The following is a 25,099-nucleotide window of genomic DNA, read 5'->3' on the forward strand; positions in this document are numbered from 1 at the left end:
CATCTTTTTAAATTAAAAAAAAAAAGATTTATTTTATTTGAAAATCAGAGTTACAGATAGAGAGGAGAGATGGAGAGAGAGGTCTTCCATTCTCTGGTTCACTTCCCCAGATGGCCACACCGCTAGGGCTGGGCCAGGCAGAAGCCGGGAGCCAAGAGCTTCATCCAGGTCTCCCACATGGGTGGCAGGGGTCCAGGCACTTGAGCTGTCATCTGCTTTTCCCAGGCCTTTAGCAGGGAGCTGGGCTGGAAGTGGATGCTGGAAGTGGATATGGATTCCAGCATCACAAGAGGTAGCTTTACCTGCTACACCACAATGCTGGTCTGCATCTTTTTGAATTTTAGAACTCTAATTCTTATCATAAAAGCCTAAAAATGGTTCATAAACTCACTTCAGCGTCTGTAGGGTGAAGAGTACATTGGGAAACTACACCTCAGCTTGAGATGTATCTGGGCAAGAACTCAGTCTGGCAAAACAGACATTGGTGAAAGGTGGGGAAGCGGGCAACAGGCCCAGCCCTCAGCCTATAGAACCCAAGATTAACTTGTTTTAAGCTTATCTGGGAAGGAACTGTGGCTTCCATCTCAAACCACAACATAAGCCAATGTCCTGAAAGAAAGAAAAGTGTGGGTATGTTGTGGGCAAGAGCATCTATTTCCCCAGAATCAGTTGAGGGTGAGAATCGTTTAGAGCCTGGAACTCCTCTCTACTTCTAGAACCTTCTCCCTGGTCTTCAGTTGCCAGGCGTGCCCTGAGGATTGAGTCCAGCTTCTGTCTACTCATCTTTACCTGGTTTTCTGCATAGCCAATATTCCCTCCCTCCCCCAACCCCTAAGCTCATCCCTTCAAAACAGACCCTGGCTAAGGGAGTTCAGAATGCCTTCCTGTGATAGTCTCTCCCATTGCTCCCATCCTGCCATCCCCAAATGTCAGGTAACTGAGTCCATTTTTCCAAACCCAAAGCAGAAAGAACTCAAGAATGTTGTGTTTCAAGCACAGAAAAGGGAATGGAACTCTCATCTCTTGAGCCCTGAGGTTCCCCAGGGTGTAAACAGGCTGACCCTGACAGCTGTGTTTCTCTAAAATCCTGTTGTACGGAATGCCTGGAGAAGGGGGTCACAGTACCTTTTAGTTAATTTTACTCATACTCTCAGTACCCTGACTTAAGGACTATTTAATTTCACATGGACTAGATGTTTGACTCAAAATAGACACTTCGTAGATGTATGTTGAATGAACTGTGCACAAATATATGCTAAGGTATATGTTTATTTTGTATTTATTAAAAGGAATAATAGTAGTATGGTGGCATTAAGACTTGTATAATAAATAATCTTTTATTCAAATATTTAGAATTCATAAGTATATGAGTATTTAAAAATAAAATACAGAAATATATGCTTAAATAATTTGAAATGTAATGAATAGCTGAGTGGGTATCTGGCCTAACAGTAGACACCTATTGGGGGGTGGGCTTTGTCATGCAGTGTGTTAAATAACCACTAAGTATGCAGCATCCCACACTGGAGTGCCTGGTTCAAGTCCTGGCTGCTCCACACTTTTGATCCAGCTTCTAACTTAGTTCCTGCCACTCAGTTGGGAGATTCAGTGGAGCTCCGGGCTCCTGGCTTTGGCCTGGTCCAGCCCTGGCTGTTGTGGGCATTTGTGGAGTGAAGTAGCAAATGGAAAAGAGATCTCTCTCTCTCTCCCCTCCCCCCATTTCAAATAAATAAATCTTTTTTTAAAAAAGCCAGCTGGGATGCCAGCATCCCATATCAAAGTGCCTGGGTTCCAAGTTTCAGCTCTTTCTGATTCCAGCTTCCTGCTAATGCAGATCCTGGGAAGCAGTGGTGATAACTCAAGGAGTTGGGGCCCCACCATCCATGTAGGAAACCCTTAGACCACCGGCCTTGCCTGGGGTCACTGTGGGCATTTGGAGAGTGAACCAAGTGGATGGGAACTCTGTCTCTCTCTCTCTCCCTCTCTGCCTCTCAAATTAAAAAAAATAAGATAGACAAATTTTAAAGGATAGCTTATAAAAATATACTTACCTATCACTATGATAAAATACTGTTATTATATAGCAATTCAGAAAAAAGTCTTCATACAATTTTGAAACATACCCTAATCACTGTTTCTCTTCTCTATCTCCGTCTAACTCCCACTAGAATGTAAGTGCCTCCACCATAATAACATCAATCCCACACCATCACTCCAGAATATAAGTTTCACGAGGGCAGGAACTTCTGTTTTGTTTACTACCATATCTGTTGCTACTAACTAGAAGAATGCCTGATAAATGATAGTCATTCAGTAAATACTGCAAATATGTGACTACATATCTGTACGCATCTTCATCCAAAGTCAAGAACACAAAGCAGGAAAGCGGAGGCAATGAGAATGAATATATCACACAGGATTCTCATATTTATAATGGCTAACATTTATTAATCATTTATTGATTTAATAGGCCCAACTGCAGAACCCCAAACCCTGGATCTGCGTGCCCAGTGCACAGCAATCCAATCACTGACAGCGGGAGGTTGGAAGAAAGTAAGTGTTTGTTGAAAGTAAGTGTTCCTGTAAACTGTTTTGTTTACAGGAAGGAATTGGGCAGCTCTCTCTCAACTCCAGGACTCCTCGAAGGATTAGGAGTGGTAAATCTTGCAGATTAAAGTGGGAGCTGAGTAGTGCATGATCAGCCCACGTGTGGGTCTCTGGTTGGTCTACAGTGCTCATGGCTTTCCTTTGGTCAGCAATAGGAGGCCAGCATGTTCTTCTGAAGATGCTGGGATGGCAAAGTGGGCTGCAGTCTGTTTAGGGTCTTTAAATAGATCGGCTATTACCTTGTTTGATCAGCACCTGGGATTTCTGTGAAGCATCTAAAAATGGAGTCTAGCATTAGGATGTTAACTATAGAGGTGTGATAATTGAATTCTGACTCTTGTGATCTGGGGTTATGTGGGGTTGGCCTGACTCATGCACCTTCCCCTTCATTTAGTGAGTTAATCTTTAGTGAGGAGTTGAGATGTAATAATCAAAGTGAAACCAGAGGAACTGCAAGATAAGGGAGAGAGAGTGGAGCCCGATAAAGTCAACATCAAAGGCATTAGAGAGTGGCTCTGTTTCAGCCGTAGGCTAAGCACTTGATGTGCAAATCTATGATATAGACCCTATTATTAATTTCATTTCTAAAAAAACCTGGAGGGAACTGAGGTCCAGAGAGGCTAGCGTTGCTATTAGGTACTCACATGATAATGTATCTTTTTCACTTAGCAAAGCACCAAACCATTTTCCTGAGTTATTCTTCATAGTAAAATAATAGAGGAAGACAATGTTCAAGTTCTCATTATTTGGATTCCCAAAGCACACAGTGAATGAGTACAAGAGCGGCCATGAGGATTTTCGAGTCCTCAAACCTGTTATGAGGCCACAGCAGCCCAGATTTTTCCCAGAAGGCAAATACAAACATGTGTAATAATGCTCGTGTCACAAGGCTGCAGTAGGGGAGAGTTAATAAGTGATTACAAAATCCTTTGTAAATACAGAGTGCTGTAGAAATGCAAAACATCTACAAGCACAGTAATTAGTTCTAATCACTATTTCTATTCTGTGTGCAGCTGTCTCTCAAAATTCACTTTGGGGAATTTAATCATCAAATCTCAATCAATAAAGTAGCCTCACTCTTTCTCAGATTCCACTGAGAAGCCATCCTTCATTCCCCCCAGCTGCTGCCTAAACCCCACCTACTCCTAATTACCCTCAGCACTTCTCACTCCAAGGTGGTCGGCAATGGCTGGATGCTCACATTATAAATGAAAAAAAGAAGTCTGTCTGAGCCTTGAGCTTTTCAGAATCCCTGACTTATAAACACAATTGGGCACAAGGGCCTGGAAAAGTATACAGACCTTTCAGAATATAACTCCCTGACCTCCCTACATAGCAAGGGAAATTTTCCTCCCCTGGAGTTTCAGCAGTGCTCAGGTAGTCGTACTAAAATACTAGGCTGGGGGTTGGCACTGTGGCGCAGTAGGTTAATCCTCTGCCTGCAGTGCCAGCATCCCGTATGGATGCTGGTTTGTGTCCCAGCTGCTCCTCTTCCAATCCAGCTCTCTGCTATGGCCTGGGAAAGCAGAAGATGGCCCAAGCGCTTGGGGCCCTGCACCTACTGTGGCAGACCTGGAAGAAGCTCCTGGCTTCAGATTGGCTTAGCTCCGGACGTTGTGGTCATTTGGGGAGTGAACCAGTGGATGGAAGACCTTTCTCTCTGTCTCTCCCTCTCTCTGTAACTCTACCTTTCAAATAAATAAATACAATCTTTTTAAAAATATTAGCTTGATAAATTATTTAGGAATGTGAGGCAAATAAGCACTGAATAAATGTGGTCATCATGACAATGATCGATTCAACATTCACTTAGGTACAGTGTACAGACAACTTCTTGAATGGTTGCAACAGAACTCCTATAGCCCAAAAGCTGAAAATGTTTGCTCTCTAGTCCTTAGAGGAGTAGTTTGTTGACACCTCAGGGTACAAACACAGAGGAAAGGTTTGAGTCTTGAGTCAACATTCATAGATAAGAAATATGAGAAGGAGCAGCTCATGACATAGGCAGAAAACTCAGGGAATGTTGTATCTCCAAACCTAGTGAAGATCATCTTTTAGGGGCAGAGGGAGTGACCACCTATGTTAATGTGGCCTAGAGGACACATAAGATGTGGATTGAGGGACTGGCGCCGTGGCTCACTTGATTAATCCTCTGCCTGCGGCACCGGCATCCCATATGGGCACCAGTTCTAGTCCCGGCTGCTCCTCTTCCAGTCCAGCTCTCTGCTGTGGCCCGGGAAGGCAGTGGAGGATGGCCCAAGTGCTTGGGCCCCTGCACCTGCATGGGAGACTGAGAGGAAGCACCTGGCTCCTGGCTTTGGTTCTGCTTAGTTCCGGCCGTGGCGGCCATTTGGGGAGTGAACCAGCAAAGGGAAGACCTTTCTCTGAGTCTCTCTCACTGTCTAACTCTATTGTGAAATTTAAAAAAAAAAAAAAAAAAAGAGAGAGAGAGAGAGAGATGTGGACCGAGAATTGACCGCTGTGTTTTATAGCCTGAAGGCCACTGGGGACCTTCACAAGAGCACTGTGAGTGGAATGGTAGGACTGAGGGTCTCATTGATGTGGTGGGTTCAAGAGAGAATGGGAAGAGAGGCAGTGGAGACAGCTTGCACAGATAAGAGTTTTGCTTGAAAGAACAGAGTCATAAACTGAAAGGGGTTACAGAATAGAGAAGTGTATTTTTGTCTCGTGGATCTCCTTACAAAAAAAAAATTTGGCAATGTGGCACAGTGTGTTAAGTTGCTGCCAGCAAATGGACGATTCTCTCAGTCTCTCTCCCTTTCTCCCTGTAACTCTGCCTTTCAAATAAATAAATAAACCTTTTTTTAAAAGAGGGAGATGAAGATAAGATGAGAAAGGGTTAAATTATGATACAAATACACTGTGGAAGCTGCCTCCCTACTGGTAAGCAAAAGCATTTCAGCGAAAAGATAAAGTGATTCCCGAGTCCATGGCAATAATCTAGGGTAAACAAGAGTTCTCAAAAAAAATTAATGGAAATCAGAATGACGAAGGTAGAAATAGTGCCACGTCAAGGAGTCAGCATTGGATTCTGTTGCTGAAAATCTGAAGAATGGGCCTGCCATAGTATTTCCACTGTGTGCTACCACTGGCTGACCACGGTAAGTGTGGCTTCCGAGAAAATAGGACAGTGTTTTCAGATGCAGCAGTCGCCACAATCCCAGGAGTCTGCAGTATTCCCACACTGGAGCTTAAAAGAAGCTTCACACTGCATCTTTTCCTACCATTGATATTCCCAACACCCTAAGACTCCCCCAGAACTGGCAGAACTGACCACACCACCCCCTGAACCTAATACAGGGCTCTTTTCTTTTCCAGGTTCCACTCAAAGCTAGCAGCCTTCCATGTTACCTAGTAGACAAACCACAGCCACATTCCTAGGTGTAGAACAAGTTGCTTCCAGATACCAAAGAGGTCTAAGGGCACTGTGCTTCCATCTCTATGGGAAAGGGTACAAGATGTGCACCTTGTATTTTACCTTGCAGAGCTATCCCAACATGCCTCTAACCATTGGAATGCTCAAAACTTCACTGAAAGGGCCATCTCTCTCCCACCTTATGGAGCACATCTGCATGCCATCAATTAAATGGAGCAGTGTGGTGGGTCTGTGGGATGTCCAGGTGGTCCGGATCTCACCAAATTATATTATGACAGCAAGAAAGTTAATATAGCCGCAAGGGAAAATTGTAAATATTGCTTGCCGTCTCACATGACCACGAACTCTTGCTGATACTCTCCTGATACAAATGGAAAAGAATTGTTTTGTCATATTCTGGGAACATACCATGTGCCTGAAAACTTAGCAATCTGCCCTAGCAATTTAGCAAGAAGATTAAATCTGGCACATAAGCTGTGGTTGAAGTTACTGCGTGTTTAAGCCTGCAATAATCTTCAGTCATTCTCCAGGATCCACTCAGGGTGTGATATCGTTTATGACTTACTGTTTTGGCTGGGAGAGAAGGAAAGGTGAGAGAACAGTTTAAAATGTTTCTACTTGGCCTTCCTCCCTAATTAAACCTTACCTTTTAATTCCATTTTCCACAAACTTTTTGAAGTATCCTCATATTTGCCATTGTATTGCTTCTTGTTTTTCTCCTAGAAATACCATGCTCGAATCCATCTCGACAACTCCCTGCAGCTGAAGCCCCTTGGTTGCCCCTCAGACCCTGAGGGTTGTCACTGTTACCATGATGTCTTTTACACTGAAACTCATCATCCCATGGATACTGAAGAACCCAGCTCTGCAACTGACTCTGGCTTTCGGCATGACCAACAGCAGACATCACCACTGTGATGCCAGCGCCCCTCTCACCGGCGCTTTCCTGATAGGGGTGTATGCTGTATCTTCTGGGGTCTCCCACAGAACATGATCACCTAGTGTGTTTTGTGGCCACACACAACAGCCATTCTTGTTTGCTGACTTTCCTCAGCCTATTTTTCCTGCCATCTGCCAGCACAGCTCAAGTATTTCTACTCCACTCAACCTTTGAGCCTCTAAGAATGACCCATCCTCTAGGATTCTTGCCAGTGTTAAATCCTATGTTCCCTCCTCCCTCAAAATTGTCCACAAGTCAATGGATTCTTGCTTACCCAGTCTTATATTCCAACTCCTTCGATGAAGTACCCTCAAAACACATCTAGATATACCACCTTGCTTCTACCAGTATGTCTTAATTCTTTTAGATGAATATATCATCTTTCTTCCATTACTAGGTTCAGCACTTCTCAGCCAGGTCATACTGGTATTTAACCCTAAAATATTGGCCTAACAGATGGGACAGGAAGTAGGGCTCCTGAAGGGGCCACCTGATGCCACATATACTTGCAATATCTACCAATACAGAAGTGACAGCTCTTACTAGAGAAGAGTAGATCACTTATGCACATTTTTAGAATTCAAAATGTTCTCAGGGCCTATATCTCCAGAAGCATCCGTCCAGATGCCTCTATTCTGTATGTCATGGTCCTAGGTTTTCCCAGCCAGGGCCCTGACCTAAGATTAACAGACTTGCCTTGACTGATGATTTCAGTCTCTGGAGCTTTGCCATCCTAACTACTAGAACATCTGTTTGGTGCTCATATGTGTCCACTCCTTGCTCCAGGCTTTAACTCTTTGTTAATGGCTCTTCGATTCTCATTATCCCTCTACAGAACATAAAATCAATTTAGCAGGAGCTAGCCTACTCCACTGTGCATATTGCTCCCTCATATCTTCAGAATGACTTATCATTGCACTAGCAAATGCAATCCTTCTAACCAGGAAGTTTTCTCAGGTCACTTTCAATGAAATCTTTATCTACTGCACCACCAGGGACTATCTATGCTCTACATAACACCCAAGAGGGAGTGGTAATCTTTGCCTACCAGACAATGAGTGATTCGTACCCAGAACCCTATTTTACCACCAGATTTCTTGGAACATGTGTGTTGATTGGATCATCTAAGAAAATGTCAAAATGAAATCAATAGGTGGGGCCACCTGCAACGCCGACATCCCATATTGACACCGGTTCTAGTCTCGGCTGCTCTACTTCCAATCCAGCGCTCTGCTATGGCCTGAGAAAGCAGTAGAAGATGGCCCAAGTCCTTGGGCCCCTGCACTCATGTGGGAGACCCAGAAGAATCTCCTGGTTCTTGGCTTCAGATCAGCCCAGCTCTGGCCATCACAGCCATTTGAGGAGTGAACCGGCGAATAGAAGACCTCTCTCTCTCTCTCTGTAACTCTGCCTTTCAAAAATAAATAAATCTTTTTTAAAAAAAAAAATAGAAACAGATTCCTTCTATGCCATTCACAAACAGTTTCAACAACATCTGGCCTATAAAACAAATTATTCTTCATGTGATTGACACTATTGACATTATTACTTATTCCAGTCAGATTCTATACTCACTTTCATACTCATTTAAATATGTTAATTTGGTGTTTTACAAGCTTATGGGTATGATTATAGGTTAATATAAAAGCCAATAAATTATGAATCAAAAATTATACTTCTATATAGTACCATTCTGTGATAACATGTAAAAGTACCTTAAAAAGTGAACAAAACTTAAATAAATACCAACATTACTATTTTTATGATAATGATGGTGAAGTTGGTGGTTTAAGAAGTTGTATTTCGTGGCTGGCACTGTGGCTTAGTGGGTAAAGCTGCAGCCTGCAGTGCTGGCATCCCATATGGGCACCAGTTTGTGTCCCAGATGCTCTACTTCTGATCCAGCTCCCTGCTAATGTGCCTGGGATAGCAGTGCAAGATGGCCCAAGTCTTTGGGCTCTTTCACCCATGTGGGAGACCTGGAAGAAGCTCTTGGCTCCTGGCTCCTGGCTCCTGGCTTCAGATCAGCCCAGCTCCAGCCATTATGGCCATTTGGGGAGTGAACCAGCAGATGAAGACTTTCTCTCTCTCTTTCTCTCTCTCTGCCTCTCTGTTACTCTGTTTTCAAATAAAATAATAAATCTTTAAAAATAAATAAATAAAATAAAGCAAGGAAGCAGTTCTCTGCTATCCTTGCTTTATTTAGAGACCAGTTTGTGGCGCATCAGGTTAAACCACTGCCTGCAACACCACATCCCACATCAGAGTGTCAGTTCAAGTTCTAGCTGTTTTGCTTCCAATCTTGCTCCCTGCTAATGCACCTGGGGAGACAGCAGAATACATGGCCCCCTGCCACCCACATGGGAGACAGCATAAGGAAGATCTATCTCCCACTCTGCTTTTCAAATAAAAAAAAACTTTTAAAAAGTTGCATTTAGCTACAGAATTCAGGGGAATTGGTCTTACAGAGACAAGGCAGAGAAGCCAACTCGGAATTTACTGACACAAACAGGTATGAGGCTACAAAGAACTGGACCAATATGATAACATTTGTAATGGGCAAGAAGAAAAAGAAACACTTATAAGGAAAAATCATCAGAAAATAGTAATTAATTTGCTGTGATGGATAAGTGAAAGAAATGAAACAAAGAGAAACCAGGAACTCCTAAGTCCAAAGAAATGAGATAATTCAGTTCAGAGTATGGAGTAGAGATGTGTTTGGTTTTTTATCTCCCCCTCAATTCCTTTCCCTTGTACTAACAAGCAATGCTTCCCTTTAGAGAGCTTCCTCCACTGTATGCCATGTGGTTCTCACGGAGCTGCCACTTACAGCATCCTCCTTTCCTTCTCAGGAGCTGGCCTGGGACCCAGACCTACCCTTCATAGAGCCCCACCCTCTGGCTACAGAGGTCATCCCAGTAATGGGCACATGATGTAAGTCACTGCAATCAACCTTAAACTGTACACTGATGTTGGGAGACAGGCTTCTTTTCTCTGGGACTGCTAAGCTGGGATAACATAATCATGACACTGTTCCAATGTTCCCACCAGCCCTATTCCCCACCGTTCTCTTGTATGCAGGAAACCAAGTGGCAATAGGAGTGAAAGAGGCCACGAGAAGGAAAAATCAGATCAGATTTTTTTTTTTTACAGGCAGAGTGGACAGTGAGAGAGAGACAGAGAGAAAGGTCTTCCTTTTTGCCGTTGGTTCACCCTCCAATGGCTGCCGCAGCTGGCGCGCTAAGGCCGGCCGGTGCATTGTGCTGATCCGATGGCAGGAGCCAGGTGCTTCTCCTGGTCTCCCATGCGGGTGCAGGGCCCAAGCACTTGGGCCATCCTCCACTGCACTCCCTGGCCACAGCAGAGAGCTGGCCTGGAAGAGGGGCAACCGGGACAGAATCCGGCGCCCCAACCGGGACTAGAACCCGGTGTGCCAGCGCCACAAGGCAGAGGATTAGCCTAGTGAGCCGTGGCGTGGGCACGAGATTATTATTATTATTATTTTTTAAACCTACATGCAGGGCCAGCATGTGGCTCACTTAGTTAATCTTCTGCCTGCGGCGCCGGCATCCCATATGGGCGCCAGGTTCTAGTCCCGGTTGCTCCTCTTCCAGTCCAGCTCTCTGCTGTAGCCTGGGAGGGCAGTGGAGGATGGCCCAAGTGCTTGGGCCCCTGCACTGTATGGGAGACCAGGAGGAAGCACCTGGCTCCTGGCTTTGGATTGGTGCAGCGCGGGCCATTTGGGGAGTGAACCAACGGAAGAAGACCTATCTCTGTCTCTCTCTCACTGTCTATAACTCTACCTGTAAAAACACACACACACACACACACACACACACACACACAAACCCTACATGCAGCTCCACTTTTGATATCTCGAGCCTAATGGCTCAATTTGTTTTCCTTTTCCCAGATTGTAGAATTGGGATTTTATCTTTGTAAGTGAAAGAGAGCACAGATATCTGGCAATTGACCTGATGAATAAATTTGAGATAATAGAGGGAATATTAAGAGTCAATGGCAGCGGCCATTTGAGGGGTGAACCAACTGAAGGAAGACCTTTCTGTCTCTCTCTCTCTCACTGTCTAACTCTGCCTGTCCAATAATAATAATAATGATAAAGAGTCAATGGAAGAACAAGAAAGTCTATTTTTCTGTGCCAGCATCCCATATGGGCGCCAGTTCATGTCCTGGCTACTCCATATCCAATCCAGCTTTCTGCTGCGACCTGGGAAAGCAGTGGAAGGTGGCCTAAGACCTTGGGCTCATGCCCCTGCGTGGGAGACCTAGAAGAAGCTCCTGGCTTCTGGCTTCGGATTGGCACAGCTCCAGCCATTGCGGCCATCTGGAGAGTGAACCAGCGGATGGAAGACTCTCTGCCTCTGTCTCTCTGTAACTGTGCCTTTCAAATAAATAAATAAATCTTTAAAAAAAACCTGTATTTCCAAAGTAGTAAATAATCATAAACAGTGGATAAAACTATATACCATCCCTACTATATCTCTCTAAACCTATATGGCTTCTAAACCTATATGGCTATAGGTTTAGAGAGAGTATAACATAAAGGACATAGCAGTGCTTGTAAAATTTGAATTCCAGCACTAATAATTTCATAGTTTTGCGCAATATATCAACTGACATTTCTTAGTATATACTTTATGGCAATCATTGTAAGAGCTTCACATGCATTATTTTATTTAATCACACTTGAGGAAGGGACTGGGACTCAGAGATATTAAGAAATCATCCCTAAGGACACACATCCACCAAATGCAGTTTGGGGATCCTAATATAGACCTCTCCAACTCCACTCAGCTCTTTACCACCATGATATACTGCCTCCCTTGTGGTCAGTTTGTGTCCACTATGTGAGGCCAAAGTGCTTTTAAAAATCCACAGATGTCATCTTATTAACATTCATAATTCCTCTATTCTCTGGAGTTCTTGAAAACCATTGAATAAATGTGAATATTGGTTTTTCAGAATAAAAATTTTGGTTACATTCAATAATTTTGAGGGCTAGAAATGGAACCTCAACTCCCTCTTGAGTCTACTATTGATTATTTTACACAGGCTGTGCAAACTGATTCAATACAAATGGTAAATCTTGAGTAGATGCTTGAGTAGAGGCACAAGGAATACAGAAGACTGTGGTTTTACAGTTGTCTTCTGGGGACTTGTCCCTTCCTTTTCATTCAAATCCCAACCCAGAAGCCTGCAAAATAGACACACATACCCTTCCCTGCCCTTTGCAATCATTTTCTTCAGAGTATGTAAATTTATATAAAATAAAGGAAAAACCAGAGACACAATAAAGTCCTCTACAGGCAGATTATGATAAAGAAAATCCTCTTCATTCTCCTCTCTCTATGCAAGATACCTAGTATATGTCCTCATTGTCATTTGTAACCTTGATGAGAGACATTTTCCATGTGAGAATTAGGCATGTGGCAAAACTTGGCTAAGCATGATGTGTCCAGCAGTTTCCTCTAATTTGGACAACCAGCATGCTGCTAGATACTGGTGGGGCACACTCAGAATTCCCTAGTACTTCCTAGAATAACCAAGCCTGATTTCTGCCATCAGCTCTTCCACTGAAATGAATCTTGCCAAGTCCCCAGCAACACACCCTCGTCACCTAATCCGGTGAATATTGTTTTCAATCCTCATTCCCTGGAACTCAGCAGCAGCTCCTGAGTTGTTCACCCATTGCTCTCTTCTCCTTCTGCCTTCCTCCGACTCTTTGCTCTGATCTTCTGATATTGTGGGGAGCAATCCGGACTAGACTAAGTTACTCGAATTAGGACTTATTCTATGCATCTGCTCTCCCACAATATGGCGCTGGGAGAGAAGTAAACAGCTTCCGCACAGCTGCCTCCAGTTCAACTAATAAACTGTAGGACTTGCTCCTGATTGGAGGAGAGCAGCGTACTCGGCGTGTGGGCAGCCGAGTTAGGATTGGCGGAGGAGGACTATAAAGGAGGAGAGAGACGGCATGCACCAGGAACATCTATGGGGAACATCTAAGGGGAACATCTAGCTGAAGGAACACCTGTGCAGCCCCCGAGAAGAGCCGGCCGGCGGTGTGCCACTCCCCTGCGGAAGTGGGGAATGTGGCAGGGGGAACCGCCCTTCCACGGAGGTGGAAGGGATAGTAGCCAACCCGGGAAGAACCAGCAGCAAACCCGGGGAGGGCCGAGCAGACGAAAGAACAGCGCAGGGTCCTGTGTCGTTCCTCCATGAAGAGGGGGAGCGACATAATGGTGCCGTGACTCGGATAGGAAACCAGGACGGATAGGAAACTTAGGAGGGAAGAAACGGGAAGAACTAGGGAAAATATCGGAGAGAGAAACTAGCAAACAGCCTAGGGAAAATACCGGAGAGAGAGAGACTAGCAAACAGCCTAGGGAAAAGCCGGACGAAAAGGGTGCCGGAAGAAGCTATTGAAAGCCTAGGCATAGATTCGGATACGGACTACGGGGGGAAGCTGGGAGAAATCTCTAAGGTCGAAAGCGAAAGTGAAAGCTAGAACAAACAGACTCGGACGCGGACTGTGGGGAGAGGCCAGGAGAAATGAGGGAGGAATATTGTTGGAAGAAAGCTTGGGGAAACATACCAGGTAGAGAAAAATGTTAGGGAAATTGAAGCCGTGGGGGGCAGGCCGAGGCGGATACGAAAGCCACTTTGGGATTCTCAAGTTAGCCCGGGAATAGGGGGCGAAAAGTTGAAACCAGAAGCTGAGACGTAAGCCAGATTGGGATCCGTCTGATTAGCCCGGGGAGCAAAGGACGGGAAGCCAAATCGTGGGGCGGAGACGTACGCTGGGTTGAATTCGCCAGGCTAGCCCGGGGAACTTGGATTGAATGCTAGTGGTGGAGACGCAAGCTACGCTGTGTTACTCGCGGAAGCCGCCGCGTGCAGAGAGAGCACGGGGCGTGAATAGATAGGGAACGCTGGCGTAGGCCGTGGTTTAGACGCGAAAGGGTTAAGCGTGGAGACCGCGGAGCGCGCGAAGCCGAGCCGCGCAAAGCCGGGAAGCTGCGCAGATGAGAGAGGCGCGCGGGCTGAAGCCGCGCAGAGCTGGGAACCCGCCGGCGGGGCGAGGCGCCGGGAAGCCGCGCAGAGCCGGGAACCCGCCGGCGGGGCGAGGCGCCGGGAAGCCGCGCAGAGCCGTGAAGCTGCCGCGGGGCGAGGTGCCGAGAAGCAGCCTCGGGGCGAGCGCCGCCGGGAAGCCGCAGGGATAAGAGAAACAGAAGTTTAGAAGTAAGATGAGAGAAATAGGAATGTTGGAAGATAGAAGTAAAATGGGAGAAATAGGAATGCCCGGAGATAGAGAAATAGAGAAATAGAAAGGCCTCCCCTCAACATGCCAATGAGAAAGCTTGGATTCGGTCTGCCTGATTAAGTGAGGCGATGAGCACCTGGGCGGCTAGCAGCTTATGCGCCGCAGGTCACCGAAGACAGGCACGAATTAACATCAGTAAGGCTTCCCCACGATACAACAATGAGAAAGCTTGGATTCGGTCTGCCTAATTAAGGCGGTAAGCACCAAGCAAGCAGCTCGACCAAAGCATGAGCTGCAGGTCACCGAAGATAGGCACAAACCAACACTAATAAGTCTCCCCCACAATACGGCAATGAGAAGGCTTGGATTCGGTTTGCCTGATAGGTTTTGTAAGCCCCTGCGGGCAGAGCAGAGCATGCGCTGCAGGGCACCGAACACAGGCACGCATCAGCGCCTAAAAACCTCCTCACAATGGCGAAGAGAGGACCCGGATTCGGTTTTCCTGATTGATAGGACTTGTAAGAGCCTGTGGCAACTCTAGCAAGTAGAGCAGAGTGTGTGCCGCGGGACACCGAAGACAGGCGCGTATCAACGCTAAAAAATAAAAAGAAAGGGGGATCTGTGGGGAGCAATCCGGACTAGACTAAGTTACTCGAATTAGGACTTATTCTATGCATCTGCTCTCCCACAATATGGCGCTGGGAGAGAAGTAAACAGCTTCCGCACAGCTGCCTCCAGTTCAACTAATAAACTGTAGGACTTGCTCCTGATTGGAGGAGAGCAGCGTACTCGGCGTGTGGGCAGCCGAGTTAGGATTGGCGGAGGAGGACTATAAAGGAGGAGAGAGACGGCATGCACCAGGAACATCTATGGGGAACATCTAAGGGGAACATCTAGCTGAAGGAACACCTGTGCAGCCCCCGAGAAGAGCCGGCCGGCGGTGTGCCACTCCCCTGCGGAAGTGGGGAATGTGGCAGGGGGAACCGCCCTTCCACGGAGGTGGAAGGGATAGTAGCCAACCCGGGAAGAACCAGCAGCAAACCCGGGGAGGGCCGAGCAGACGAAAGAACAGCGCAGGGTCCTGTGTCGTTCCTCCATGAAGAGGGGGAGCGACAGATATCACGCTCTCCTGATTCTTCTTCCTGTACAATAACTTCTTCAGTCTCTTTCCAAGACTTTTCTTCTTTTTCTGGCCCCTTAAAATAATCTGTCCTTGGCTCCTTCCATGTTCTTTCTGTCAAATCTCTGTGGATTATCTCAATTATGTCCATTGCTGCATAAACCACACTGATGCTCTCTCCAGTCCTGACCTCTCTTGTGAACTCCTAATCCATATATCCTTCCTCTCCATCTGGATGTCTCATAGGCAGCTCAACACTAACACAGCAGAACTGAACACAGCAGAACTCCTCCTGTGAGTGCCTGGGTCCATATCTCCATTAATGGCTCCCTAGCCCACATTATGTCTGCCTCCCCTAGACCTTGCCAGTCATTTCAGAGTCTTTCCTTTCCCTCCCCCATCACACCAAAACCTCTTCACTTGTGTAACTTCCAGCCATCTTGTTTCAACCTTTGCCACCACACAAGCCTGTGTAGGTACTTCTCCTACGTGTTTCTTAACACCTTAAACATCTTTATAGCATTTGTCACAACTTAGCATTGTAATTGGCAAGTTACTTGTCTGTATCTATCACAGACACCAACCAAGAATATTATTAAATTGCTCATCATTTTATCCTAAATGTCTAACACATATGTGCCCTGGTACATAGTAGGTATGCAATAAATATTTGTTGGGATGGAAATTTGGCATAGCAGTTAAAATGCCAGTTGAGATACCCACATCAGAGTGTCTGGGTTCAGCACCCACCACTGGCTCCTGCTTCCTGCTAATGTAGACTCTGGGAAGAAACCTATGATGACTCAAGTGATTGGGTTCCTGTCAACCATATGAGAAATCTGGACTGAGTCCCTTGCTCCTGGCTTCAGCCTTTCTAGCCCTGGCTATTGCTAGCGCTTGGGGAGTGAACCAGCAGGTGGAAGCTCTGTCTCTCTTCCCCTCTCCATCTCCCTATCTCTCTGCCTCACAAATAAATAAAGGACATTTTTAAAAATAAAGATCACTACAAGAAAGAAGAGAACATTTGGGGCCAGCACTGTGGCACAGCAGGTAAAGTCACAGCCTGCAGCGCCAGCATCTCATATGGGCTCCTGTTTAGGTCCCAGCTGCTCCACTTCTGATCCTGCTCCTTGATGATGCACCTAGGAAAGAAGCAGAAGATGGGACAACTCCTTGGGCTCCTGACACTCATGTGGGAGACCCAGAAGAAGCTCCTGGCTCATGGCTTTGGACTGGCCCAGCCCTGGCTGTTGCAGCCATTTGGGGAGTGAACCAGCAGATATAAGATCTCTTTCTCTGTCTCTCTCTCTCTGCCTTTCGAATCTTTTTTTTTTTTTTTTACAGGCAGAGTGTACAGTGAGAGAGAGACAGAGAGAAAGGTCTTCCTTTTTTCTGTTGGTGCACCCCCCAATGGCCGCTGCAGCCGGCGCACTGTGGCAGGCGCACTGCGCTGATCCGAAGCCAGGAGCCAGGTGCTTCCCCCTGGTCTCCCATGCAGGTGCAGGGCCCAAGCACTTGGGCCATCCTCCACTGCCTTCCCGGGCCACAGCAGAGAGCTGGACAAGAAGAGGGGCAACCGGGACAGAATCCGGAGCTCTGACTGAGACTAGAACCCGGTGTGCTGGTGCCACAGGTAGAGGATTAGCCTAGTGAGCCACGGCGCTGGTCTCAAATCTTTTTTTAAAAGAGAGAAACAACAGAACTTTTGTGTCTCCATTTTAAAAATAGATATTTGTTTAAGGAGTGAAAAAAATAATGTGTCTTTAGTTGGATTCAATATTCCAGAATGTTCACAGTTCAATAATATTGTGCCTATTATGTGTTATTTTACTTCCTAAGTTGTTTATTGAGTATTTTCTTATCTTTACAATATCTTATCTACAATGACATTATCTTAGTTCAGATTGCAAACCACTTGACTGTGCTACTGCAGTTTACTAACTCAAATAAAAATCCATTCTCCTCTATTCTGCATACAGCTTCCTAAAATCAAATTAGATTATTCACTCCCAAGCTTAAAGACTTCAGCGGTTTCACTATGGACTACAGGACACTCCAAAATCTGAGCACCCACCATTCCCCCAACAGGCAACTACCTCATTAGGTTGCTAGCCCTTTGTACATACTCTCTCCCCAACTGTCTACTCCAGCTCACTCCTATTCATTCAACAAAATGTGTATTCTCCATTTCATATGAGCCAAGCAATGTTAAAGGACTAGAGAATACATGATGATAAAAGACAAAAATCCTGCCTTCCTAGACCATGAATATTCTCTCTACTCAAACTCGATCTTGAGCAGGATGCCTTTCTTAATGTTTCTAAGAACTATGAGAATGTCTTTTTGACACTTTATCACAACATGCTGTGATTGTTGATGTACTCAAGGCAGAGGCAGATGTAGGTTTTACAAGTGCTGAACCTTACGCAGCTTGGTTATGTGTGTATGTACATGTGTGTCTGTAAGGACTTCTTCAAGGAAAACTATTACTAAGATAATATTGCTAAGCCTTTCCCCTGGCTTTGGAAGGGGTCTGTGCAAGTCACTTCATGGTAAATCCACTCATATTCACCTGTATTTTACATTAGATGATGACATTTTCATTTCTATACTCCAATTCTAGGCATAATCCATGTCAGCTCAGAGAGTCCTTTCTCCCAGGTCTATTATCTTTGTTTACTACTTGCCCATTGCCATAGTTTGAATATGATTTGGCCCCCAAACTCATACATTTTCATCCCCAAAGTCTTATATTAATGGTATGAAGAAGGTGGAGACTTAATCAAATTATATGGTCTTTGGAGGTAGGACCTTTGGGAAGTAATTGGGTTGGATTGCGTTGTTAGGGTAGAGAGCCCCTATAATTGAATCCTGGTGGCTTTATAAGGGTAAAGGCAAACAGAGACATGTGTGATGCATGTCTCTTGCCATGTGATGCTCTGTGCCACCTCAGGACTCTGCCAGTAAGAATGCCACCACTTGCCACCAGTTGTGCCCAGCAGATCTTAGACTGTGAACCCCTAAAACTGTGAGCCAAAATAACCTCTCTTATTTATTTAGGCTGTCTCAGGTATTTCATAATAATAAATACACCCACAGGGGCCACTACATAACAGGAACCTTGCCTAGTAACTAGACCTGGCTGTCCTGTCTTAAGGGTAACAATACCCTGGAGTTTGTTCTCAAGCTAGTAGATCGCTAACTCTAACACTTCATTCCAATTCCTGGAGATTTTGTTGTAAATAGGAGTTCTCTCAGAAGACCATTCACTGGTTCCAGGGGCTTCCAGACACTTTAATTAGTTCCCAGTCTCTTCCCATGAGGCATAGAACCTTTTAAAGCAGATTAACAACATGTACAAGAGTGTGCCCAATAATCATCAAAGAACTTCAAAACTGTTTATGATTTGGGCTCTCTCATGCACAAAGAGCACACACAGAGTCCAGACTAAAAATTCCTTCTGGGGACCGGTGCTATGATATAGTAGCTAAGCCTCCTCCTGAGGTGCCAGCATCCCATATGGGTGCCGGTTCGAGTCCTGGCTGCTCCACTTCCAATTCAGCTTTCTGCCTATGGCCTGGGAAAGCAGTGGAAGATGGCCCAAGTGCTTTGGAACGGCTCAGCTCCAGCCATTGTGGTCATTTGGAGAGTGAACCAATGGATGAAAGACCCTTTTTTCTGTCTCTTCCTCTCTCTGTAACTCTACCTCTCAAATAAATAAATAAAACTTTTAAAAAATCCTTCTGGCTTTGTTATTCAAATGATATAAGCCTTTTAGTCTACCCAAATCTACAATCTTTGTCCAAAATCACTTTGTCTAATTTTTCTGGAAGTATATGTTCTACTGGTCCAAGTATTTCCTAAGCTGCCCAACAACATAGAATCAAAAAATTTTAGAGTAAGAGGGTTATTAAAGAATCAATAAATTGGCATGTCTACTATGTACGCACTATTGTGAGCAATACAAAGAAAAGTAACACATAATCCTATCTCTCAAAGAGAATATAAAGTCTTTCTATGGATAACTTTTTCTTAATATGATGATTTTTCCCTCCTTTGTCCATCTCTGAACATGATTTTTCTTGGGTTTAACTGGACTTTAAGTCAGTGCTATTTTTTTTTTTATTATTTGACAGAGTTAAATAGAGAGAAAGGTCTTGCTTCCGTTGGTTCACTCCCGAAATCGCTCCTACAGCCATGGCGCCGGCCCAAGTCAGTGCTATTAAAAAGTCATGTGCTTGGGGCCGGCGCTCTGGCGCAGTAGGTTAATACTCCGCCTGCGGCGCCGGTGTCCCATGTGGGCGCCGGTTCTGGTCCCAGCTGCTCCTCTTCCGGTCCAGCTCTCTGCTGTGGCCTGGGAAGGCAGTGGAGGGTGACCCGAGTCCTTGGGCCCCTGCACATGCATGGGAGATTGGGAGGAGGCACCTGGCTCCTGGCTTAGGATCAGCACAGCTCCAGCCATTGTGGTCATTGGGGAGTGAGCCAGCGGACGGAGGACCTTTCTCTCTGTTTCTCCCTCTCACTTCCTGTAACTCTGCCTCTCAAATAAATAAATAAAATCTAAAAAAAAAAAAAAATAGTCATGTGCTTTGAGGCTGGTGCTGTGGCACAGCAGGTTGACACCCTGGCCTGAAGCACCAGCATCCCATATGGGCGCCAGTTCTAGTCCCGTCTGCTCCTCTTCCAATCCAGCTCTCTGCTATGACCTGGGAAAACAGTAGAAGATGGCCCAGGTCCTTGAGTCCCTGCATCCACGTGGGAGACCCAGAGGAAGCTCCTGGCTTCTGGCTTCGGATCGACACAACTCTGGCCATTGTGGCCAACTGGGGAGTGAACCATCGGATGGAAGACTTCTCTCTCTGCCTCTCCCCCTTTCTCTGTGTAACTCTGACTTTCAAATAAATAAAAATAAATCTTAAAAAAAAAAAAGTCATGTGCTTCTGGTACAAGTTAGAAATAACTGCAGACAAAATAACATTCCTATCAACTACTCTCCTGGATGTGGTAGAGAAACTCAGAGAAAACAGCCATTTTAATTTCTTAAAACTAGCCAACAGATCTTGGAAATTAGCTAAATTTCATTAGCTAAAAATGAAGCAACTGTGCCCTAAGGAGTGATTCAGGACTTCCATGGAATCTATGGCTTAATTAGATCTGTACAACTGAAGAATCCCACATTGCAAATAATTCGGTTTGAGAAAAATAAAGAAGTTAAGGGCATAAAAAGTTAACGCCCACCAAACATTTAAGTTTGTGACTTTGAGTACCCACTAAATCTTAGACATTGGGAATAAAACATAGTCCTTACCCTTAAGAAACACACATTCTAGTAAGAGACACAAAAACACACAGAAAATGATATACAAAATAGTATAAATGAAGACAGGAATAATCACAGGACACTGTGTAAATCAAGGACTCTAACCTAGCTGATATGGAGGAAATAATATCTGATCCGAAAACTGAGGCAAGGCAACACGGAATGCATGTACCAATCACTTACAAATCAATCAATGAATAGCAAGAAACCTTTACTGATTTAATTAGAAAAGGAATATTTTTTTAAAAGGTACTGTATAGCCCAAAAATTCCCTGGGAAGGCTAAAGATAGTATTTAAAAACAGGAAGGGGGGCCAGTGCTGTGGCTCAGCGGGTTAAAGCCCTGGCCTGAAACGCCATCATATGGGCACCGGTTCTAGTCCTGTCTGCTCCTCTTCCGATCCAGCTCTCTGCTTTGGCCTGGGAAAGCACTAGAAGATGGCTCAAGTCCTTGGGCCACTGCACCCATGTGGGAGACCCAGAAGAAGCTCCTGGCTTTGGATTGGCACAGCTCCAGCCATTGGTGGCCATCTGGGGCATGAACCAGCGGATCGAAGACCTCTTTCTCTGTCTCTACCTCTCTCTGTAATTCTTTCAAATGAATAAAAAATAAATCTTTAAAATATATATATAGGAGAGGCTGCTATTGTGGTGTAGTGAGTAAGCTGTCACCTGCAATGCTGGCACCCCATATGGGCACCAGTTCAAGTCCCAGCTGCTCCACTTCCAATCCAGTTCCCTGCTAATGGCCTGAGAAAGCAGCAGAGGATGACCTAATTGCTTGTGCCCCAACACCCATGTGGGAAATCTGTATGCAGTTTCTGGCTTCTGCTTTGGGCCTGGCCCAGCCCTAGCCATTCCTACAATTTGGGGGAATGAGCATGCAGCGCCAGCATCCCATATGGGTGCTGGTTCTAATCCCGGCTGTCCCTCTTCTGATCCAGCTCTCTGATGTGGCCTGGGAAGGCAGTAGAAGATGGCCCAAGTGCTTGGGCCACTACACCCACACAGGAGACCCAGAAGAGGCTCCTGGCTCCTGGCTTCGGATCAGTTCAGCTCTGGCCATTGTGGTCATTTGGGGAGTGAACCAGTGGATGGAAGACCTCTTTCTCTGCCTCTCCCTCTCTATGTGTATAACTCTGCCTCTCAAATAAATAAAATAAACCTTTACAAAAGAAAAAAAAAAACACAGAAACAGGAACATGGGGATGCTACTCAGAGTAGATACAATCACAAGGACTCCACAGAACCAGCCAACGAAGATGCTGCTGCTGCCATCCTTGAACCCTGACTCCTCCAGTCAACATTGCCAATGCTGTTGGCACTGAATGCTGGATGCCCAAGCAAAACACTGGTTACACAGTGGCAACCTTCAGGACTCATAAAATGAGCAATTCTTCAATTATACGGGAAGAAGTCTCAATGCTAACAGCTAAACAAGGGCACTACAGTAGTTCCAAGGTGATGGTAAGGCAAGATAAAATGCACAGGTAAATGCCTATATTCGAAAAGAATGATCCAGAATCCTAAGATTCAAACTTAAGAAACTAGAGAAAAATGAGCAAACTAAACCCAAGGCAAACAGAAGAAAGGAAATAACAAAGAATGAAAAAGAAAACAAAACAACAAATCAATAAAACCACAGTTGGTCTTTCTGAAAAGATGACAGAATTGAAAATTCTTTAGCTAGAATCACCAAGAAAAAAAGAAAAAGACACAAATTACTGAAACAGAAGTAAAAGGGGCGGGGTATGGCGGCAGGCAGGCATTATGGTACAGTGAGTTAAGCCACTGCTTTGCACACCTGCACCCCACATCAATGCACCAGTTCAAGTCCCAGTTCCTCTGTTTCCAATCCAGTGCCCTGCTAATACACCTAAGGAGGCAGCAGATAATTGTGCTCAAGTGCTTGGATTCCTGCCACCCACAGGGAAGACTGGGATGGTGTTCTTGGCTCCTGGCTTCAGCCTGGTCTAGCCTCAGCCATCACAGGCTTTGGGAAGTGATAACTCTGCCTTTCAAATAAATGAATAAGCAATTTTTTAAAAAAAGTAAAAGAGGGCCGGCGCCGTGGCTCAATAGGCTAATCCTCCGCCTTGTGGCGCCGGCACACCGGGTTCTAGTCCCGGTCGGGGCGCCAGATTCTGTCCAAGTTGCCCCTCTTCCAGGCCAGTTCTCTGCTATGGCCCAGGAGTGCAGTGGAGGATGGCCCAAGTGCTTGGGCCCTGCACCCCATGGGAGACCAGGAGAAGCACCTGGCTCCTGGCTTTGGATTGGCTCAGAGCGCCGGCTGTAGCAGTCATTTGGGGAGTGAACCAATGGAAGAAAGACCTTTCTCTCTGTCTCTCTCTCTCACTGTCTAACTCTGTCTGTCAAAAAAAAAAAAAAATAGTAGAGGACAGATCATTTCAGTCAGTATTACCATGAAACAAAGACAATAACCTCAAAAGAAAAAAATCATAAATTAATATCCCTTGTGACCAGAAGCAGAAAAATCCTCAGCAAAACAAAAACTGAATCCAGCAAAAATATAAAAAAAGATTAAACAATATAATCAAGTGGGATTTATCCCAAGAATGTAAAATTAGTTTAACATATAAAAATCAATTAATGTAAAATACCATGTTGATAGAATAAAGGATAAAAATCATATTATCATCTTTTTTTAAAGATTTATTTATTTTTATTTGAAAGTCAGTTACACAGAGAGAAGAGAGGCAGAGAGAGAGAGAGAGAGGTCTTCCATCCGATGGTCCACTCCCCAAATGGAGCTGCGCAGATCTGAAGCCAGGAGCCAGGAGTCTCATCCAGGTCTTCCATGTGGGTGCAGGGGCCCAAGCACTTGGGCCATTCTCCACTGCCCTCCCATGCCATAGCAGAGAGCTGGATTGGAAGTGGAGCAGCCGGGCCTCCAACTGGCACCCATATGGAATGCCGGCGCCTCAGGCCAGGGCTTCAACCCACTGTGCCACAGCTCCAGCCCCTCATATTATCATCTTAATAGATGCAGAAAAAAACATTCAACAAACTCCAACACCAATTCTTAAGAAAAGATCTGAAAAAACTGGCTATAGATGAGAATTTCCTCAGCCTGATAAAGGACATCTATGAAACCCATAGTTAACACCGTAATTATAGAGACCATGAAAGACTGAATGTGTTCCTCCTAAGCTCAGGAGCAAGGCAATGATTTCTGTTCTCACCTCTTTTATTCAAAATTGTCCTAGAGATTCTAACCAATATAACAAAACAAAACAAAAAAAAAAAAGAAAAGAAAAGATATCTATACTGGGAAGGAAGAAGTAAAGCACTCTTCATCTCAGATCATATGATTCTATATATAGAAAAACCTAAGGACTCACAAAAAAAAAAAAAAAAACTAGCAGAATAAATGAGCTTAGTAAGGTCACCAGACTCAAGAAAAACATATGAGAATAAATTGAATTTCTAAATTCTAGCAATGATCAATCTTAAAATCAAATTAAGAAAACAATTCCAAGGAAGTGACCAGAATAAATACCAGAGCTTTTCACAGGAAACCATAAAACACTGCTGAAAGAAGACCTAAATGTATGGAGCGACTTTTACAGATTAGAAGATCAAATGGCAATTTTTTCAAATCAATCCATACATTCAAAGTAATCCCTACCAAATTACAGGCTTTTTTTGCATAAAATTACAATTTTATACTAAGTTTTACATGAGAATGCACAGGACCCAAAAAAAATATCAGAAAGGACTAGCTAACCTACCCTGCCTAATTGCAAAACGTACTGCAAAGCTACAGTAACCAAGATAGCATGATAGTGCAATCAGGACAGTCACACAGGCCACTAGAAAAGAACTGAGGTTCTAGAAACAAGTCCTGATTTTCAAAAAGATATGGAGGCAATTCAATGAGGAATGGATAGTCTTTTCAGCAGTGGTGCCTGGACAACTGGATATCCACACAGAAAACATGAATTAATACCTTCATCTCACAAGACATAAAAATTCATTCATATGAATATCCCTTGTGACCAGAAGCAGAAAAATCCTCAGCAAAACATAAACTGAATCCAACAAAATAGAAAAAGGATTAAACAATTTGATCAAGTGGGATTTACCCCAAGAATTTAAGATTTGTTTAACATATAAAAATCAATGAATGTGGCCGGCACCGTGGCTCAACAGGTTAATCCTCCACCTCGTGGCGCCGGCACACCGGGTTCTAGTCCCAGCCGGGGCACCAGATTCTGTCCTGGTTGCCCTTCTTCCAGGCCAGCTCTCTGCTGTGGCCCGGGAGTGCAGTGGAGGATGGGCCAAGTCCTTGGGCCCTGCACCCACATGGGAGACCAGGAAAAGCACCTGGCTCCTGGCTTTGGATCAGCGCGATGCGCCGGCTGCAGCGCGCTGGCTGCGGCAGCCATTGGAGGGTGAACCAACGGCAAA

General features: G+C 44.9%; 1 protein-coding gene and 1 long non-coding RNA gene across 8 annotated transcripts in view; one reads left to right on the plus strand and one right to left on the minus strand.

Annotated features, from left to right (window-relative positions):
* The window catches only part of LOC138844626 (uncharacterized), a 108,082-nt gene extending 87,804 nt beyond the window's left edge, over positions 1-20,278 (plus strand). For 2 of the 3 annotated variants that reach the window (XR_016210681.1, XR_016210667.1), the window contains one exon: positions 6,728-8,392. This is a non-coding gene — a long non-coding RNA (uncharacterized LOC138844626). Of the gene's footprint in view, positions 1-6,727; positions 8,393-9,796; positions 9,879-20,041 lie in introns of those variants that run through there. The other variant, XR_016210668.1, reaches the window with a different exon arrangement.
* The window catches only part of SPATA31F3 (SPATA31 subfamily F member 3), a 56,559-nt gene that overhangs the window by 26,425 nt on the left and 5,035 nt on the right, over positions 1-25,099 (minus strand). The window lies entirely within an intron of this gene.

This window comes from Oryctolagus cuniculus, chromosome 1, assembly GCF_051225735.1.
Source record: "Oryctolagus cuniculus isolate XC-2025 breed Fujian yellow rabbit chromosome 1, ASM5122573v1, whole genome shotgun sequence".
NCBI lineage: Eukaryota > Metazoa > Chordata > Mammalia > Lagomorpha > Leporidae > Oryctolagus > Oryctolagus cuniculus.